The sequence below is a fragment of the Amblyomma americanum genome, chromosome 5, assembly GCF_052857255.1.
Source record: "Amblyomma americanum isolate KBUSLIRL-KWMA chromosome 5, ASM5285725v1, whole genome shotgun sequence".
In the NCBI taxonomy this organism is placed as follows: Eukaryota; Metazoa; Arthropoda; class Arachnida; order Ixodida; family Ixodidae; genus Amblyomma; species Amblyomma americanum.
Window position 1 is genome coordinate 178,184,019 of NC_135501.1, and position 21,034 is coordinate 178,205,052.

General features: G+C 46.0%; 1 protein-coding gene across 2 annotated transcripts in view; it reads right to left on the minus strand.

Annotated features, from left to right (window-relative positions):
* The window catches only part of mAChR-A (muscarinic Acetylcholine Receptor, A-type), a 382,284-nt gene that overhangs the window by 93,213 nt on the left and 268,037 nt on the right, over positions 1-21,034 (minus strand). For both annotated transcript variants that reach the window (XR_013314984.1, XM_077665936.1), the window contains exon 4: positions 13,994-14,680. The gene's annotated coding sequence lies outside the window, so the exon portion shown is untranslated. The remainder of the gene's footprint in view (positions 1-13,993; positions 14,681-21,034) is intronic.

The window sequence follows — 21,034 nt, forward strand, 5'->3', positions numbered from 1 at the left end:
TTGTGTAGCGCAGAGCACGAGAAATGCAAAATTATTTAGCGCGTTTCCACGAAGTTTCTCAAGATTCAAGAAGACAGTTGGAAGAGGAAATTAAAGCTATCTTGCTTTTCTGTTTCAAGGACTTGGAATATTGCGGTGACATTCGGCCTCGGTAATTCGCAGTTGCTTGGGGGGGGGGGGGGGGATTGCGCAGAAACGTTAGAATATGGTGAAATAGGGTTTTCAGGGTCCTTTCGCAGTCCGCAGTGCGGACAGCTCATTCGTTAGAATTGAAGTATACATTGGACGAACTAATGTCGTACTTGCGAAAGTGCACTTTCAATACATTGCCAACATGCAAAGGCTATTTCCCGAAACGCGATTTCGAACACTAGGTTGTTCCGCGGCAGCTAAAAGTGTGCTTCAGATATGTTTAATAGGACTGCCAGTTTGTTAAAACTGAAGTATTCTTTAGATGAAATAATTTCATATTCACGAAGGTACACCTTTAATACAGTGCCAAGATGCTAAAACCGCATACATATTTTTTCACCAATTTGAACCGTGCTCGAAGCATGCTTTGGGTGACGTATTTTTTGGAGAATTTTGAAAATGTATTTCGAATGACAAATATGAAATTTCAGGAACCTATTTCTGGCATATTTGTAGTGCATTCATGCATGCAAAAAATGTTCGAAATACATTATAAATATACAGCCCTATATTTCAAATGTACTATTTTTCGCTAAGGGAGCGATTGTTGTCAAAAGGAGGTCTCGCTACCAGGGACTTTTGGAGGGGGGGGGGGATGCTCTGGGTTGAGCGCCGTGTGCTGTGTGTTGCACTGGACTTCGTTTTGCGACACTTATCTGTACTTATCTCGGCACTGTTTAGCTGTTGCTTGGTAGACCGCGTTGACTGCACGCAGAATTTAGCAGTGACCTTGGTTTCTTTGGCCTTATGAATGACGTAAATAATAATAATAATAATAATAATAATAATAATAATAATAATAATAATAATTGGTGTTGGGGGGAAAGGAAATGGAGCAGTATCTGTCTCATATATCGTTGGACACCTGAACCGCGCCGTAAGGGAAGGGATAAAGGCGGGAGTGAAAGAAGAAAGGAAGAGAGAGGTTCCGTAGTGGAGGGCTCCGGAATAATTTCGACCACCTGGGGATCTTTAACGTGCACTGACATCGCACAGCACACGGGCGCCTTAGCGTTTTTCCTCAATGAAAACGCAGCCGCCGCGGTCGGGTTCGAACCCGGGAACTCCGGATCAGTAGTCGAGCGCCCTAACCACTGAGCCACCCCGGCGGGTTGACGTAAAAGGGCGAAAATTGTATTTACGATCGAAAATTGTATTTACGATCCGTGTTAAGAGAAAAACACTGACCCTCAATAGCTGACAGGATCTGTGGCATCCAATTCATTAATGTTTGCACGCAATTTTTAGTGAACGGGAAGAGACTCTCGTGTTCTCTCATTCCCGCAGAGTGCCATACGATTCCAACGGCGCTCATCTTGTTCATTGACCTCGATGGCAATACTTCTGAAAGTACCGCTAACAAGCTATGTCAAGCAAGAAATCTTCATCATCGGAAACGTCGCGACGCAATCGGCTCCGCACAGAGGACCATTCGGAAAGGAGGCTTTTATCAACCAAACCACCTTTCTGAATGGTCCTCTGTGCGGAGCCGAATATGTCACGACGCTTTCCGATGGTGAACATTTTTTGCTTGAAATTGCGCGTTAGCGGTGCTTTCAGAAGTATTGCCATCGAGGCCAATGAACGAGATGAGGCTTTTATCAACCAAGCCAACCGCCGCGGTGGCTCAGTGGTTAGGGCGCTCGACTACTGATCCGGAGTTCCCGGGTTAGAACCCTACCGCGGCGGCTGCGTTTTTATGGAGGAAAAACGCTAAGGCACCCGTGTGCTGTGCGATGTCAGTGCACGTTAATAATCCCCGGGTGGTCGAAATTATTCCGGAGCCCTCCACTACGGCACCTCCTTCTTCCTTTCTTCTTTCACTCCCTCCTTTCTTCTTTCCCTTACGGCACGGTTCAGGTGTCCAACGATATGAGACAGATACTGCGCCATTTCCTTTCCTCATAAACCAATTATTATCAATTATTATTACCCCCCTTGTTAACACTTTTAAGTAAGAAGTGCTTAAATGTTTGAGGTGGTGGTAGTGGTTTTTTATTAAAATAATCGTAAAAAGAAGGAAAAGATTTTTGCTAGCCCCGGCAACTGCCATCGATACTCAAGCACCTGAGCTGAGGCAGCGGAAATAAAGGACAGCAGGCAGAATGGAGAAATGGAATGAAAGAGGTGAGGGGACAGGAATAGAGGATAGGGGGAGAAGTAATATGTACAAACTTAAATGTTTGAGGTAAAACCACTTTTAACGAGATAGCGTTAAGGAGCTCGCGTTAAGGGCTTTAGCGTTAAGCGTTGAGGATAGTTGACTGTGAGAGAAAAAATGCACGAAGAATCCCAAGAGAAGCAAACTAAGAGGCAGGTGGACCACCTAGGCCACGTGACTTTGTGGCGTCATCGAAACCTGCCCACCAGATTGTGAGAAAACTGCCCACCGTGGCAGGTGGCAGTTAAAATAATGACTTGTCGTGATAAGTCGCTCTGGAAGAGCAACCTGGGTCGCACAAGTCCCAACAGATGGCAGCACCTGCCATCGCAGGGCAGTGGCGCATCGCTTAACCGCTGCACCGCTGCGCCAGGAGTGGTACGAGCACTCCCAGGGATCCATGAATTTGAAGCAGAGAATGACCAAATCTGATAATGTGGGCGTTAACACATCGTGCTATCGCGTCATGCTCTTAAGGCGGAGCTTAGGTGTCCCCTCCAGTTGCTTTCGGCCACGCGAAGGGAGCGGTATATTTCATCGAAAGACGCTCTGGACACAGCATAAACTATAACAACATATGATGAACATTTATGAGGAAAGCGCTGTGAGCTTAATTAACAACATGTAAGGAACATTTTAACTTTATGGAGACATATGTGGTAGGATACGCAAATAATGCCAATGTTCAACCACACGAGGTCGCTTCAGCTTCAACAATTTTTAATCTCAAAATAAAACAGTAAATCCTCGTTTCATCGCTATTACATTACTAGGCCCATAATACAAGTGAAGACCTTTTAATTTCCACCATAATCTCATTACACGTTTAGATCAGTTGCCGGTCCCTTTACAACCCCTCAGGGGCAGCCGCTCATTGACGTGACTTTGGGTCTACAGGCAAAAACTAAACGCTAAGAGCTTAGTCTGAGCACTTTCTTTAGTGCAATTAGTTTGCAGATCTGATATCAGTTTATGTTTTATCTCAAATGTACACTGCAATTACGTTTGATAAGTGAGATTGCAAATATTGTGTACTCGTAAGAGGCCCGGTGGCGTGAGTAGGCCTAGAGCGCTGCAGGGAGGCTCGTCCGCGTGAAGTTGTCGAAGAGGCCACCTTCTGTTCTCCAAAGTGATGCTGTCGGCAGCGAAAATCGTCTGCGCATGCGCCGGGAGCGCGTTTGTTGTTGTTGTTGTTAGCCTATCAAAAGATGGGCTAACAACAACGCGTTTGGGTTTGTCATGGCAAGGCACCTCGCGAGACACCAACGTCTGCATCCGAACTAACGGAGTGAAATTTACACCATCGTTCACTCGAGATCACGCGAGTTTCAGTGGTGTGACACGCATATAACCGTACTCCGTTATCCGCTGCTACTTTAACGGATGATCCCGGAACTCGCGCCATTTTAAGTGGACCTTGCCTATCGCTCCAGAGCGCACGGGAAACATGCCGAAAATCCGCTTGCGACAGTATCACAATGTCTCGCTCCAGAACAGCGTGCTTTAGTACGGCTTGTTTAACGGCCGTGCCGAAACAACGAACGGCCAGGCTCCAAGGCCGGAGAGCCGTTGCAGAATATTACACATCGCCTCGTTGCTTCCAGAAACAGAACGAGCAAAACGGCCTCCACTTTCTGTTGCGAACGGAATCGATGTCCGTGAACCATATAACGCGGAGACCAACACAAAGCTCGGTGTGCATAGGGGGCCCTACTGCCCAGCTCCCATCGCAGTAGCCTTGATCTGGCCTCCAACGACGAGTACTTATTGGGAAATTCCGGGGTCGCTGCAGAACGCATCAGGGCGTGTTTTGGCGTGCTCACTGGGCCGTAGATATCGGAACATGGGAGGTCCGAACAGGACGCAAGTATCGTCAGCGAATATGTCGAAGCAATAAAAGAATAGGGTGCAGTACTGGTAGACATGGAAGCGTAAGAACAGGGAGGTGAATAAATTCAAGAATAGAGAACCGATCGATCGAAAGGCGTCCAGCTAGGTAAAAGGAGCGCATTATTCGGAAGAGAAGGAGGTACAGAGGGAAAAATGCTTGACTACAACTGCCCAAGTTGCGTGCTTCGGTTTGGGAAAGCATTTGCCAAAGCGAGAATTACCAGCAAGGCAACGAAATGCTAGGAAATAGCGTCTATGTTAAAAACGAAAAATGCTAATTTCTGTGGATGTAAAGTCATATTGAAGAATTGGTCACCTGGGCGGTAGTAGACAACACCATGTGTAGGGTAAACTAACGAAACAATGTTGCTAACGAAACTAAAATGAACAAGTTACTGCGCACTCGCGCATGCACATACATGGTCGGTCGGTCGGTTGGTCAGTCGGAAAATAAAAGATAGAAAAAATAACAGCAGCACCTTTTCTCGAAGTAACAGACCAAGCCACAAATAAGAATCCGCTGCCGATTTTGTCTCCAGGAAAGAATTCCTCGAATAGCCAAAACCTGGAACATTGTTGAGCCTTCAAAAGATTTGAGAAACGCGTAACATTTGGCTGACCCAATCCTCTTAAAAACATGGCTTTGAAGTTTGCAAATGTTGACGCAAGTTCTCCGAAGGCCTCCACGTAGGCAACATTTTTTTTAATACTTCTCTCGTATCGGACATCTAGCTCGGAAAGCCAGACCAAAGAATTGTCTCGCATGAAACTTTGCGTCACATCTTTTTTTTTTTCGTTCAATATCGAGCAAAGTTCTCCAACTTTAAGGTATTTCTCCGCTCTCCTGATCCCTTTGGCGCCTCAGGTAGGATGAATTCTCGAAATGCCACCGCGGTGCGTGGGTTGCGTATAAGTCCACACTTTTCGTACGACAACAAAGGCGACTCGGAGAGCGCTAGCTTCTTCGAAATTTTCAGCTGTTCTGCAATACTTGCGGACAGTCCTCTGTTATGCTGGATATACCGAAAGGCGGTTCACATGTCGGGCACGACCGATCTTCTCGAAGTTTGTCCGCTCCACACAATACAGGCACATTATTGTTGATCCGACGGCAAAGACAAGTCGGCGTTAGGCGGTGGCAGTACAGAAAGCTTGAACTTCTTTCTGTTTCCTTTTACTTCGTTTTCTCCAAAGTAAAGCGGTAGCCGGAGAAAGAAAACTCGAGTAGAAATTCTTTTGCAGATGCATCGAGGCCGACAGTTAAGATCGGTAGCTACGCTTGGCACCGCCTCGAAGGACAGCACAATTCAGAAGGTCTTTGTGACTTGTCGTGCTTGCTGTATTTGCTGCTGTTGTGAGTCACCAATCCGCCCATGTTTTTATATCTAAGCGCTAAGACCAGTGAGGGCACATGTCGAGGCTTTCTTTTAGGGGCACTTGCTTGTCGAACTCCGTACTTTATCAGCACGACTGTCAGGACGACGCAATTCACGGAGTTGAGAGGAACAAGAAAAAAGAACTATTAGGTGATACTTGGTGGATCATACGAATGCGTTAGCAGCTAAACATTCGTTGTACCCGAGTTGGAATACTTAGATTCGGTATATTCAAGCTAACACTGAAAAGTTCGTTATATCCGAGCTGAACAAAAATAAGTTTGTTCTATCCGAGTTGAGCACAATAAAGATCGTTATATCCAAGGTGGCGCACTGAGGTTAGGTATATCCTATGTTAACATACGAATAAGTAATTATATCCAAGTTGGCATACTAAGGCTCATTATATTCGAAGCAGTACACTAAGTTGCCTCGTCGCCCGATGGACAGGTTGCCGCCTGCCCACCATGGCAGGTGGTTCACCTGCCACGTCGCCATTTCCACTTGCACTGCCTGTTCTAATGCTAACGCATTAGTAAGCGTTGCAAGGCTTCGGCTGTTCTTGTTGCAAACAGAGCGAAGCATGTGAAAGCGCCGCGGACGTCTAACTGGCCCGTCTGACAAGGTGACCGCGTTGTCACGTGAGCGCTGGAAAGGTGACAAAGGTTGACCCTATAGAGGGACAGAGAGAGAGAGGAAAGATAAGGAGGTTAATTAATCAGGGGGTGTCGTGCAGCTGTGTGGGGCTTAAGATCCTGAAGCCGCACATGTGGCTCTGCGGGACGCAGTAGTGTAGAGGTCAGGACTAATTTGTACCAGCCACGGTTCTTTAACGTGTGCTGACAGCGCTCAGCACAGGCATGTTTTTGCGTTTCACCTCCATCTAAATGTGACAGCCGCGGACAGCGGATTCAATCCTGCGAGCTTGTGGAGAAGAGTGTTGTGACTGACTGCCCTACACTGAGGGGAAAGGAGAATTGAGAGCGATGGAGTAAGAAGCAAGGTCATCAAGTGCACCTTGGATTAAGTACAGTCGTGAGAGATATAAAAGGGAACAAAGTTCAGGAATTCATTTAGAGTATTCTGCGTAATTATGTCAAGCACAGTTTTTTTCTGTTTTCTAAGTATATATATTTTCCTCTAGGCGTTCAATATCCAAAATACATTCTAAAATTTATCGGAAAAAATACCAGAACATTTGCAATTTTTCGCAAAACTTTTGCTCTCTCGGATACTGCTCACGACCGCGTTAACTGCTGTGGTCTTTCTTGGCGCTTGGCGGTCGGTCAGTACCAGCCGTACTTCAGTGTCTTGCTGTTCCGTTCTATTGTTGAGAAATAATTGGTTATTATTTATTTAGAAGCTTTGCTTGAGCCTGTGAGGAAATAATGAAATGGAATATATTACTTTCCGCATTTTTGAGCGTTCCCCGTGGTTCGTGATACCATAACTGTATTTGCACTTCCGCTGCTTTCTGGCTCACGAGGCAAAAAACCCGCAAACCTGCGCTCGGAGGGGGGGGGGGGGTTGTAGCTGTATCAGCTGGGGCTTACTAAAGACGTTTTTCTATTCCTTATACGCATCTAACATCTCGCGCTGAAGAAATGCACAAAAGGTGAGAACCGTACAAGAGAAAAATACTATACAAGAGAAAAAAAAACAGCACATAAGTGTACACGTAACTAACTATACCTGAGAGCTCGTTCGAGTATCTCAGGAAACGCTCTTGGGGCAATGGTATGCTTGCGGAACAGGGAACTTTTCTTGAAAAGTGGGCCGCGTATTGTGCGAGAAATGTGCTCGATGCCTGGCTGACGCAAGTGCAGTCTATTCAGTCGATATGAAAGACCTAGCTGTCTCAGCGTAGGCGACAGCCTCGCGCCCTCACAGTCTGTACGCGCCTCCCACGCTCTTCTGTAGAGTATGCTTTGTTTTTATGTGTCTAAGTTTACTGTCAATAGCTGAAATATTTTACGATGCAAAGTTAAATACTTAGTCGGAGGCATCGAGATATGAGCCACTGGCGGGAGCTTCTGGTTTTGTTAGTAACATTGGAAAGGCGATAGGTATGGGAAGTGTGTAAGAAGCTACCAAGCAAATACGAAGAAACATGTTTATTTAAACAAGTACTAATTAAACACGGTATTGCTCAAGACATGGCTTTTCTTTTCGTTGGCGTAGAGTCTTGGGACGCCGATGTGATTGCGGACTGGAGATAGCAGCTGATGTCTGCGTTCAGAGCAGTAGAATCAGGTAATAATGTAGCCGGTGAAGAGAGCACGTATTTGCAGGTAATTACATTTTTTTAAATGGTATATAACCTGTTAAGAGGTCAAAGGGATATTTAAATTAAGGCGCCCACTTTATGCGTTAAAACTGCTGCAAATATGACAAATTAACAAGGCAGTATAATTACTCACTGGTATCCGCAAATTTACTCAACCTTGAGGGATTCTTCTAAACATTTGACCAACGATATAATGTGTATGCCGAGCCATCAAAAGCGTACAGACCATTCTCATTTTGCGCGCTAGGCTAGGCCTAATAGAAGGTGTACAGTGGGCAGAATTTCTGTCTTGGAGTACGCTCTATGCTAACCCGCTTTCTGGCCGTCAGGATTGTTCAAGTACTTATTCTTAAAATAAATGTAAAAGCACGAGCGGAACGGAAATTGCTGATTTTCTTGTAGGTCTCTTTGAGAGAGCTGTGATATGTGCTTCCGTGAATGAGCGGCCACAGATAAGCATAGCCAAATATCCCGAGCTCCGGTGCTCTCGGCGTTCGCACAACGAGAGGTGAGAACGTAAGCCAATGTCTTCGTACAGAAACTAACTATTTTTTGGTTTTAAATAAAAGTAATTTTGCATATATAACAGCGACAGGAGCCGAACGAATGGCCCTGTGCTCTTCGTTTAATGAACTAGGAACGAATAAATTAGGGAAGGGTCCCCTTATGAGCATGCTGATCAAGGCTTGCGACGGCTGTGCCTAATCAGGGTGTAATAAGGAAATTCAGCATGTGCGAAGGTATTGCTGATATCTTGTAGTTTGTTAGTTGGCATGTATTACAGTACCTGTTTTATGGTGGCTTTTCGGAACTGTTTTCACATATGCTGGGATAAACTTTATGCTCATTTGAAGAATGAGATGCTATTACGAGGCGAGTGCCTGACGAACGAGCACATTCGTGAGGTAATATACGGTGACACTGGTACATCACATCACATTCGAAATGCTGCCGAATGTCAAAAATCTGTTCAGTCTGTAAGAAAAACTGCAAAAAAGAACGCGTTTTAACTTTGCTGAGATGAAAGAAAAAGCATGGGTTTCAAGATGTTGTGCAGTGCAGCGGCCTTGAGGATTTTTTATGAAGTTAAATGTTATGCAGTCAATCTGTGAAAATGTTCGAGCTAGAACAAAAAAGTTGGATGCAGGATACGCAAACAAGCCTCTCTAAGCGCAAATCTCATGATGAAAGGTTTTCTATTAAAAAATAAAGAGGAAAAAATGCATGACTTGTAACGAAGAAGGAATACAGCCGAGGTGATGTAGAGTGAAGCCGGTACGTACTGTAAATGCAGAACAACAGCCCGAACAACAAAAGAAAGCGCACAAAAGTTTATTCAATTTACTCATAAAACAAACAAAACAAACCTGAGACAAGCCAGAGAATGGCAGCATAGTGCCACATCACAAGGATTCCATGATAAGGGCTTATGGAAAACAGGGTACAAAGACGATTCCCCATCCCTTGCCTTTGCGATGCCTCTAGGAAGAGGACACAAAATAGACGCAGAAAAACAAGAAACACGAAAAACAGAAATAAAACGCTGTAGGAAACAGCGCATCCAGGCGGAAACCGTGAGTTAGGGAATGATAGAGAACCATGATACCCGTCCTTTGATTCGGTGTCTGGCACGTATTTCGGCCCGACATGCATCTCCCACTGAGCTGCTCATCAGAAATCTAGGACTGTGCAGTGCAAGAGATCATAGCCCCGGAAGCGTCAATTTAGCGAGTGAAAAGATGAATGTATCTGTTAGCTTGACGCACAGACGCTTTCATACGGGAGAGCATAGGGAAAGTAAGGGAGGAGAAAACAGATGATGATGGAAGGAATGTACGTGGACGAAGGAGGCATCCACAAAGCACTATTCGAATGAAGTGAAGACGGGAAGGCTAGCGGGAAGAGAAGGAGTAGCGGTGCAGACGAATGCATACAGGTTGCTTCGAGTCTGAACTGTAAAAATGGGGAAAATGTAGAAAGCAAAAAATAGGGAGAGACGCTGGAGTAGCTAGATGCAGGTAACCGAGCAAGTGAGAGTGGAATGGAGAGCGTGACGGCCAAAGTAACTCGAGGATCGCCGTTCAGCACGTACTACTCTCGAATCAGGTGCCAGAAGAAAAAGTATAAAAGGAAGCAGTACAGTTAGTATAGGGAAGCGGTGGGAAGAAAGTAGGGAAGTAGCGGTGAGTAGGGAAAGTAACGGGGAAGCGAGGAGGGAAAAGGGGCTCCCGAAACAGACAAGATAGGCCATATAGGAAGTCATAAAAAAGGGGGGAATGGAGTGAGGACGGGAAAAGGGAAGAAAATAGGGATAGAAGGAGGCTGTATAGGTGGCTGGCTCGCCCATAAACGGCTGCGCCTGGGCGCTGCTTTTCCCGCACTCCCCATCCCAGAAGCGCGGCGTTCGGCGTCACACAATTCGATCAGACCCTCCTGTACGCTTTCCCTTTTTTCCCCCTCGCCACATACGCTCACACATAAACACTCACATGCTCCTTCTCTCTCGCTTTGGTTTCGTCTGGCACGCGCCCCGGTGAAGTGCGCGCGGAAATTCGATAGACGCAAACTCAATACGGACCTCGATGCACTGAGCTTTCCTTATTCTTTCCTTTTTTTCCCTATTTTGGTTCTCACTCACCGCGACTGCCATCACCGTCATTCCCTGCCGAAGGCGCCGTTGGCTGTGAATGAACACTGTTGGACCGGCAGAAGAGTACGCACGTAGGGAGACTTCGTCAAAAACGTATGTCCGTTTCTGTATTTTTGATGTCCTTTCTTCCCCTCTTGAAATAATTTTTTCTTGTTTTTGTACAAAAAATTGAAGTAGGTGGAAGTCAGACGCTTTTCATCCGTGAGAACGAGCTCTATGAGGCATGCGCACGCCGAGCACTTCCCTCATGGAATTGGTGATCCCAATGCAGATGAGTATTTTCTTGCCTCATTTTTGGTGAAGTTCTTTTCTTACAATGCAGTTTTATTTCGTCCGCCGACTTTAGCGGGCGAAATGCGTGTAAACGAAGACCTTTGTTCTTTAATCAAGTCCTACCTCCGTATTCATGTCCAACATTCTTGGACAAGAACGTAAAATATTATCAAAATTTTAAGTCACTGCTATAGAAATACTGAAGGTAATAATCCACTCTTCCGATTGTAGCAAAATATTTCTTTTAAAGCTTTTCTATCTCTGGCATCGACCACTTAAGACTGCCATGAAAAACCAATGGGAACGCTTTTTACGATAGCAAAAACGTTAATATAAAAAAACGCAAGCTTGCAGACGGGATATCTGCGGATATATTCATTGTTGTAGTGAAATATTGCAATATATAAAAATTGCATTCGTAGACCACTTCCTGTTCAAGAAAGCTTATGTCTATAATGGTTGGGTATGAAGTTACTTCTTAATTTTATTCGCTTCGTATTCAATTTTTTTTCTTTTCGCTGCCGTAATTATTCAAGGCGACACCACGCCACATCTGCCGACAGCGAGCGCTGTTCGGCGTGGAGAACGGCAAGAATTACATGGAACCGAACGGAAATAATCCCAATATAAAACTGGCTCTGATCTTAAAACCGAACAGCTATAGAAAGTTGGCAGGAGTATGGACACAACTTGTAGGTAGACACTTTACGGATACCTTGATATTAGCGTTGTATAAACAAAATTTATTCTGCGTAGAACACAACGTCGTAAGTTAAAAAAATCACACACACACACACACACACACACACACACACACACACACACACACACACACACACACACACACACACACACACACACACACACACACACACACACACACACACACACACACACACACACACACACACGCACGCACGCACGCACGCACGCACGCACGCACGCACGCACGCACGCACGCACGCACACACACACACACACACACACACACACACACACACACACACACACACACACACACACACACACACACACACACACACACACACACACACACACACACACACACACACACACACACACACACACACACACACACACACACACACACCATTCCAAATCACCTTAAAATCGCCGCTGAGCTCAGGGCGCAATCATTATTGTATATATTTATTTTAGCCGAACGTAATTTTAAGGTTCGCTCGCACGGCACCCACGGGAACTCAAGCTCATAAGTTTGTCATAGCCGGGACTTTAAGTGCGCAATAACAGAATAAAGCTTAATGCTACTATATAAGAGGAGGAACACGCTCATTCAGACGTTTGTTGCTCCAGCCGGTGCATGTTGGCCCCGCGCAGGTGACTCCTAAGGCTCTGGCTGACTACGAACCATTTTGAGTGTCATTTTGCAGCACCACAGAAGCGAGTTTTTGCTATATCGTGTGAATTGCGATGGTCTTTGTTATGCAGGATTCGAGTGGAAGTGTTCTCTTCGCTGAAGTTATCGGTGCAAAGGCTTAAGCCCACTAGAATCACGCACCGAACAATTTCTTCTGAGCCCAACGTGTTTTCTTCAGGAGTAGAGAAGGAGAGGAAACAATGTTTGAGCACCCATTCACTGATTCCTCCATAATTATGAGCGACTAACGCAGTTTTTTTTCTGCTTCATGACTAGTTTTTAGCTTGGTGTAAATACCCAGAAGTCACTCTACAAGTAAGCGGCGAAATAATCAGAAAATTCGCAATTTTGTGCAAAATATTTGTTGCCTCTCATATCGCGCTCACGACTGTCCAGTCGTCCGCAAACCTGTCTATATCGCTTGAACGAGCGCTCTGTAGAGCACGCTCCCGTTATTTATTAGTGGCATAGGGTTCCAAACCTCATGTTATCATGCATGAACAATAGCCCAAGCAAGCCTGCTTCATATATTGTCTGGACGCAGGGACCGTACCATAGTTTTCTACTGGACTTCATCAAATCAGCTAACCTTTTTCTATTCATTTAATCTCTACTACATCATTCATCACACCTTCACCTATTCAACCATCATTGATGCCCTGGGACGATAAATTTCGCTTAAAAAAACAACAGCTGATAGATTGTGTTTAACTCCTCATGCCTTTAAAAGCTATCTGAGGCCCGGCAGGCAGGGATCATTGTCATAAACGGACAAAACAGCACTCTGCTCGAGTGTTCTACACAAATGTGTGGACGACTGTACGTACAGTCGCGGACAGAAGAATATGGACCACACTTAGGCGGGATGAGTATTTAGAAATAGTTTTTAGGAAAAGTTTTTAGAAATAATGGATGCGTGATGCACATGAAAGTAATATTTACTTTTACCCTTGCTTATAAAGGCAGCAAACATTTCTACTTCCGTTCTGGAACTCTCCTAAAAGTTTGTACGCGGAATCGTGGTCCGTATTATTCTGTTCGCGACTGTACGCTCATCGTAAAATGGGCGACAAGTATCTGGTACACCGTCACTAAAATCAAACAAATAATCTAAAGTATCAACGGAAAACCCCTTTACAGATTTTACCTTCGCCGCCGCAATGTCCCCATCACTTCTGTTTCATAATTCAAACTGTTCATTTACATTAATTTATTGTTTTTTGTTCGCACTTATCACTTATCATCAGGAGCATTATGCAGCTTGTACACTTTTTCACTTGGGGAACAAAGTTCAATTGCTAGTCAGCTTTGTGCTCCAGTTCTATCATTTATAGTCTTTGTGAGCTTTCAGGAACAGATATTCAAAACCATTTGTCTTTATGAGCATCTGTCGGCGTTCCAGCAAGTAGCTGTGCGTTTCATTTTATTAAACCCCTAAGCGTTTAGAAGGCGTCAAATGACCCGCCTTTAACACGTTCTGTTATGAACAACCGGGAAAGCAACTTTGTAAAAGGCAAGTTACGGTTTCGGTGCGTTTTGGAAAGCAGGCTAGCGGGAGTGATTATGGCTTTCGCTGTTCTGTCTAGTCATCGCACGTTCAATTACAAAAACGTTCAGCAATGTGGATGCAGCCATGTTTGATCATCGCATTCGTTTAGGATTGAGTGGTTTACCTTTCGAGCAAAGTCAGCGGAGCTGTCTTTGACCCAATATATTTCTTGCTCTGAGAAAGAGCGAAAGAGGAAAGAAATAGTTGGTAACTAACCGTTTTTTTTTTTCGCCGGTTGAAGCTACCTGGAGGCAAAATACAGACTCCTTCACAGCTCCAGCGAGGTGCCGAAAAGTGCCGACCGTAGCCTTTCTTTCACGGCGCAGGTCCGCCGCCTTCCCAGAAGTGCTGACAGGCTATCTTTCTTCGAGCAGACGCTAGTTCTTGACGAATGAGAACTTCTTTTCCGCGGGGCAGCAGCTAGCTGCTCTGCACCACAGGTCGAACACGTACACAAGCAAATAAATAAGAAGTGTTTTTCACCGCGAGGCCCAGCAACGCACCGTCCAAAGCACAGACGAAAACTTCTTGCTGCAAGCAGACGACGTTGGAAAGGAAGAGACTAACTGCGGGCGACGAAGAAAACGATCGGTTTGGGAGCAGACGTATTTCGACTTCTCCGGATGACGCCACGTTAGGCTTAGGAAGTATTTCTTGTGTGTCGCTGAGAAGCGATGGGGAGGCGTTTTGTTTGTCGGTTCGAGGCTATTCACGAGTGGTGTGGTCGGTTTCTTGGAAGCCGGGAAGTGTCGTCGCTTACTACGGATACGTTGCAGAAAGAACCTGTCCAACGGTGACGAGAGGGATCCTGGCTTGACCCTTTTCGAACCATCTTACACTGGCTTTAGCGCGGAGCGGACCAATGTCTCGGAGGTGCTTGGCCGATCACGCCCTCGTAGAAACCTGGAAGTAGAAGAAAAAGTAGGAAATGTTAGTCAGTGGCTATAGAAATTGTTATAAACATATCTGCCAGTACAAATATCAGCAGTTAATTGCGCAACACTTCATATCTATACAAGAATGCGGTTCAAAAAGAACGTCTCCTCGCAAATTAAAGCAAAATTAATTTTTCTAATCTTCATATACTTTGAATTCTCCAGGAACGCGGGAATGACGGATCAAAGTGAAAAAAAAGATCGATTGGAAAATTACAATCAACATCAAAAATACACAAAAATTTGACTGACGTTTCAAAGAGATACTACATAGTTGGTTTGTCGTGACAGCCTACTCGCTTCAAGTAGAGATGAGCAGCGCAAGATCATAACGGGAGCAAAACATTGAACAGTTTTCTTGGTGCACTTTTTCATCAAAAAGATATCCCAAATGCAACGACCGTATGAGAGGAGGAGCAAGTGTATCGATATGATGCTCCCAGATATGAAACTGATTATATTAAGCAGCCAGCAAAATGTGGTAAATAGTCAAGTAGACCTGATCTGAAGAAAAGTCATCATACACAAATAATTCACTAACAGAGATATTTAGCGCGAAAGGGCTACTTTACTAGCAAAGCTGAAAAGCCCGAGGTATGCGTGAAGCCTCACCCTTTGATATTTGACAGAGCGCCAGCGGCGGAGGCCTTGCGAAGCTGCTCCGTCAACGCGCAGAACCGCTTCCTACCCCCCCCCCCCTCCCCGCACGCACGCACACACACACTCCCCGCGTGCGCCTGCCGATAGCGGCTGACGATACGATCTTGAATGCGGTTGCCTTTGAGGCGGTGTTGCCTCAAGTGCTTTCGCACACCCTACTCCGCTTAACTACGTTAAAACTGTATTTTTTTCTCGCCACCTTCTTTAACGAAAACGGTTCATCAGTGGCACTTCTCAGCTGTAACTTCCACAGCACTGCTCGTTTTTAAACCGATAAAAAAGAGATGCGAAACTTTGGACAGACCTGCCTCTCCTACGAGACCTCGTGGTGTTATTGTGTCACCAGGTTTCGAAGAACGGCTCGCGCGCGGCCAGTGCGAGAGAAGAATAATGAAACGTCTGGCGTAGGCTTTTTGTCCCTCTAAGCCGCAATAGTACGAGGAGAAGGCAGGGCAAGAAAGAAGACGAATCAGGGAACGTCATTTAAATAACAAAGCCTGGTAAAAAATAAAGAAAAATCTACAAGGGCCATTGAAAAGAAACGAGCTGCCCGGGTGAAAGCAGCCGACGAGAAAGCAATCAAATCCCGCACAGCAGACGACCGGGCGGTGGATAAACAGGGAAGCGACGCCGTGTCATGTCCTCTTATGGAGGGTTACTGCATATTAAAGAGAAGCCTGGCCTCTGGATTGTTTCTGAACACAAAAGAGGGTGTGTGGATGAGGAGGAGGAAAGGAAGAGGGCGAGGGGGTAATGAGGAGGCCATCTGGGGAACAAAAAGCGCTTTAAAAAGACACGCGCTCGTCTGCTATAGGCGACAGACTTTGGTGCCACGCGAAGCCTCCTCCGGGCCGACTCGCTGCCATCCCTCCTACTACAAGCCGCTATTCAAGCCAAGCCAAGCAAAGCCTGGCCGCACCAGGCAGGGAGCGACGAACGCCGCATCTCGTTTGTGCGCTTAATCCGTTGCCCGTGAGATAAGTTGAGCACGATGAACAACGCCTTTAGTTACTTTTTCATTTCGTAGGTGGCGCGATGGTTTTGTCTCTTTCATTTTAATTTCCTGGCGCGCTGTCCTCTTCGTTTCAGTCACTGTCGTAGGCGATTAGCTTTCAGAGAGGCCGGACGGGCGACAAGTCGTGATTACGCCCGGTAGAGTGAAACAGGCGGCGAACTAGCCAGGGTGCCTGCTGCTTCGTATTCGGCGCAGCCTGGATCAGTCGCTTCGTATCGGCGACGTTATTGGCTGAATTAAACGACCCGGTTTTTATTTGAGCTTTTGCTTGCCGTGACACCTTCCATCCCCCCCCCCCCCCCCCCTTAACTCTCTGATGTCTCTGGCAGTTCGTATTAGCCTCCCAGTGAATTCTATCAACCTGGCAGGTTTGAGTGGAGGCGAATTCGTGCGCAGGTAAATGTGACTTTTGTTTCATTTCGCAAGCTCTTTAATGCTTAGACATGGTTTAATTACTAAGAGAGTAATTAGTTCGATCGCCACCACCTGAGCGCTAATTTTCCTCGAAAAAAAAAGATGCAAAAGCGTATAACTGCTTCTTTGGTCAGCGAAAGCATTGAAGAAATGGTCTGCTTGATCAATGAGGCGGACGGGCTGAGCAAGAATTTTTTTTGTACTTTAAACCTATAAATTTGGAGTCAGGAACATGAAACTCCCTTTTAACAGGAGGTAAAAAAAATCCGGACTATCATTTTTTTTTTTCATTCTACCCAGCGGTGACAGCGGTATCTAACTGTGTCCTCTCCTCGTCTTTTATTAAAAGGCCCACTGGTGCGCCTACCCATGTCACGTGACCATGTAGCGCGAAGTGAACCTGGTGATCTGAATCCTTCGTAATGCCCACTTTTGATCAAACTTGAAGTCGCGTTTTGGGAAAATTATTTTAGGTTTGATATTAGCGGTGCCCCTCAATGTCAAGTCAAGCAAATCGATATCACACTGAAAGCTCATTGTAAAATATATGAGAGCGATCGCTGTTCGCATGCGCATAATTCCTTTATACCTAGCCAGCCAATATGTAGGCAACGCTTACACGAAGCTTAGACATTAAAAGATACAACTGGAACGCAATGATTGCATTAATTTCTTTATTGGCGTCCAACAGTGGCTTGTCAAACATGCACGGACGTCTCCGGTGTAACGCGCGCTCATCCTAACAAATCAGGATAACTATATCGGCCAAGGACGTCAGCAATCATACGCCTCTCTAATCTAATGCAACCTCGTCTTCAGATATCCTCGAAGCATTCTCGGGGTGTAAGGTCATTGCAACGATGAAAGGAACCGGTCCGGCATAGAAGCAAGGAATAAAGAATGCGCGACAGCAATTCCTCCAAGGACCGACAACTCCGCGTATCGGTTTGCGCGCCATGGCAGCGGCTCTACGCCGTTTTGTGTAGGCCTTGGGTGATTATACTTGCTGTACGACGTCACGCGCCATCCATTACGCTAACGCAATCATGGTCCCCCATTGGACCGTCGGTTGCCGTGATAGCCGGGTCATTCAATTACGACCGCGGCAGAAAGAGGTGGAGGTCGCTAACGTGGAGAAACGAAATGACACTGTAGAGCATCGACAACACCGGGTGTTGACGTGGCGCGCGCTGCCGATTCCTCCGGACTCGAAGCGTAGATACTTAATACGACCGTCTTGAGACGCAGAGAGAGAGCGAGGGGCGATGTGGGGCGATGAAAGAAAGGAGGAAGGCTTGGATTGTCCTGGATTGCGTGCTGGATGGATTGCGTGCTGGACACGCACGCTTAACGTATACACGCGGGGTCATTTCCACGGCTCTCACGGATATTGATTGGTTCAGTGTCCGGTGGCGTCTTTCGGGAGACAGCGCTGTCAAAGGAGATGAAAGTGATGAAATCTGTGATTGCGTGAGGCTTCTGGACGTGCATTGATGCTGTTGCGATTAGTGGAATGGTCGCCGAGCATTTGCATGGGAATGTTTAGTTTGGATGAGCTTGTGCCGGGTTACCAGGGGATCACAGTTCCATATTATATTATTATCATTATCCTTTTTCATCTCACCCGGCTCGTATGGGGGAGGTCCGAGGTTCGTTCTATCTCCAAGGTCGCCGGATTTCCACCGGTTTGTCAGTGGTACAGGCGTTTTACTGCATGTGTTACACTTATCTAATGTGAAACGCTAAAAAAAGGCCTTCGAACACATATTGGTTGGAACAGAACACATTATTCATGTCGCTATTTGACCCAGTTGCTCTTGCGCCATTAAATGTAATACATTAACATCATCATCCTCGTCATATTTTTATCTGGATACGATGGGCCAACAAAGGGCTGTTTTTGACAATGACGTCATAATCGAGCGAGGAGTTTCTGCATTCTGACGTCATCTACTTGCACTGCCAGGAAGCCGTGAAGTGTTGTTAACAGCCAAGCAGTGATGAGGTACGCAGTTTGCCCCCTTGAGTTTCCTTTCAAGGTGACTGTTGATTCCTGATCACAGTTAGAAACCGGCCACTTATAATTGGCACTAATTTCATTAATTAGTGATCTTTTTCAGGGGCGTCTACACAGTCCAATAACCTGCATGCTCTAAAGTGGGCTTGGGAAGAGCCAAACGCCTTCTTCGAAAAAAAAAAACCCGCTAATATTTCGACACTCAAGGTGTCAAGATTTTCAGATACCCTTAATAAAACTTCTTGTTCGGCAAGTTGGTAATTGATCATTGCAATTGAAAGGCTCCAAAACCACGCACACACGAGAGAAGAGAACCGGACAGAGCCCGGTTGTATATTTAAAGGTCGCGATACCCGGCGTGTTTTAAATGGAGGGGGGGGGGGGGGGGGTAGGAGGAGGATCTAGGAAGAGAGTCCCTAGTCTTGCTTCGAACAGACGCTAATGACTTTCTATTGACTTTTCTCCGGATCAGCTTCCTTGCTCTCTGGAGCCGCCGACTCCCGTTTTAAGCCAACGTCACTTCAGAGGGGCGCCCCGCCGATTTGGCGCTCGCACGCGCGGAGGGGTGCTTTGTGTCGGAAGTCGCTCGGTGGAGGAATCTCTGCCAGCCTCTAATTGCCTCCTTCCTTGGGACAGCAGCTCTTCTCCGAGCGGCTCTTATCGAATCGGCCATGCATGCTCCGGCTAATGATTCTACGCCTCCGGGAGAATCGACGGCAATACGAGACGGGACACGCGCTGTGGCCGTAAGGCGGCGACGCTGAAACGGAGGAGGGAAAGGATGGGTGGCCGAGTGAGCGTGACCTGGCTTGTCCGGTGGTCGGCTCGCTGAATGGGGGCCATGTTTTCCGAGCTCGATGGAAACCTGCCCTTCGCGATAAGACGCCTGGAGTGGCTGGTGGTGACCGAATGCTCTGAGATGGCAGTGAGCGTTGAGTGATAGTTGTGACAGTGACGCAACGGTGGGAAAGGTGACTGTGACAGTGCGAGCGAAGGTGAAAACAGTGTGGCGCCTATTCTTTAATTTATTTAGAAGAATACTGCCTGCCTGAGTGCCAGGCTTTAAGCAGGAGTAGGCGTACACGACATCCTACATAGCATCAAGAGCATTTCGTGCAGGGGATTGTAACAGATGGCCAAAGACAAATCAGCAGACACTAGCGAGCTGTAAGTTGATTGTAAAGCAAAAAAAAAACATCGCAGGTCAAGGGAAAAACATGATAAATTAGAATATAGGCGCAGCTTGTGAAAACGAAACAGTATCATTTAGAATTATGGCATTTTATAGCGTCAGTTATTACACTCGCGCATCCCGACATCTCGGGGTTGTCTTCCTAATTAAATGACGTCATCACACAGGATTCATTGAGCCATAGATTAATAAGTCGTGTGTTTAGTAAACAATTCTTACGACCTATCTAATTGCCACCGTTAAACTAAATGAACTTTCAACTCAGCAACACATTTTCTTTTAATATTCTTACCTCAGCGTTGACTTTACACGTAGAGGTAACCCTGATTCGCCTGTAAAGTTTCATGGATGAGACTTCAACTGTTTCGTCGCTTCTGACCTCCGAGAGTTCGGTGTACGGACAGAATACAACTCCCGAAGCGCCTGCATACTGTGCAACTATAACTTAACATGTGGCAGGGCTGTTGGCGTTGCACTGAAATGCACTCAGCTTGTTCCCTGTCGCGAAGTTCTGGCTCAAGCAAGTAATCTTCATACAGGAGTGTTTTAAGCGGAAACCAAGAACAGCTGCCTGCGCGTTAATGATGATGATGATGATGGTGATCATGGTCATCATGAGCCTCAGCACGTGCACTGCAGGATAAAGGCCTCTCCCACTGACCTCCAAATTACCCTGTCCTGCACGAGCTGTGGACTTCTTATTCGTGAAAACTCCCTAGTCTCGTCCACCCACCTGACTCATTGCCACTCTCTGTTAAGCTTGCCTTCCTTCAAATCTAGTGCAACACCCTAAACAGCCGTCCGCTATGTCGCCTTCGCATTGTATGATCTGAAAGTGACCATTTCTTATTTATTTCAGCAAGGGTAATATTTACTCGCATTGCTTTTCCGAACCACTTTGCTGGGTTCCTTCTTTAAGTTAAATCTTTCGAAGATATTTTTGTATATTTTAGGTCGAAGCTGTAAGCCTCGTGAGGGTGTAAACATAAGTATCATGATCCCATCACAGTCAGCAAGAGGCCAA